Below are 820 nucleotides of genomic sequence, written 5' to 3'. Positions count from 1 at the left end.
CCAGCCCCCCCCCCATCCATTTCTCAGGAAAATAAATCTCTGGGTGGAGGCAGGGAGAGTAGATCTCAGAGAACCCTTCTGAATACATGTCTATATTAATGAATTATTAACTCAGCCACCCGTGACCTTAAACCTAGAAACAGGAGCAGGCAGGGCAGACAGGAGAGCCGCTGAATCCTTTATTGGCCTCCTGTCAGAGGCGGCGACCGCGCGTTCCCATCCCCCACCGGGAACAAATAATTAATATGAAAGGCAAACTTTTTAATTGCATGTCAAACGAAATCGCACAGGGGGTCCCGCGGCGGACAGGCTCCCCGGTTTCCGGCACCTTCCCGCTCGGGCCTTTCTCCCCTCCTCGGCCCCTCCCAGCTAAGGATACAATAGGTTTCCTAAGGATAATTTTCGGGGTGTGCGTTGTGGGGGAGGGGGAGACAATGCTCAAGCACATGATGAATTTGGGTAGTTCATTTATCGACCCGGCCTCCGCTTCCCACTTGTTTTTATTTTAGAGGCCATTAATCAATGAAGAAAAACACCACCGCGCCCCCACCCCGCCACCCCGTTCGCATTTGCTACACTCACGCGCCTCGCTTATTCCCGTGGAACAAATTCCCAGCAAATATTCATCCATCGATTCGGGAGCGATGGATTTACACACACACACACACACACACACACACACACACACACGTCCGACCGCTTCCTACGGGGTCCAAGTGATTTGTATCCCGGTCTTCCTCGCGGGTCTGCGGCTGCACGTCCGGGCGAACCGGGTGAGCGCGCCACCGCGGCGGCCCAAGCGCCGGCCGGGGTCGAGGAC

Source organism: Dipodomys ordii, unplaced genomic scaffold (genome assembly GCF_000151885.1).
Source record: "Dipodomys ordii isolate 6190 unplaced genomic scaffold, Dord_2.0 Scaffold27, whole genome shotgun sequence".
Classification (NCBI taxonomy): Eukaryota; Metazoa; Chordata; class Mammalia; order Rodentia; family Heteromyidae; genus Dipodomys; species Dipodomys ordii.
Note: the sequence above shows the minus strand (reverse complement) of the source record.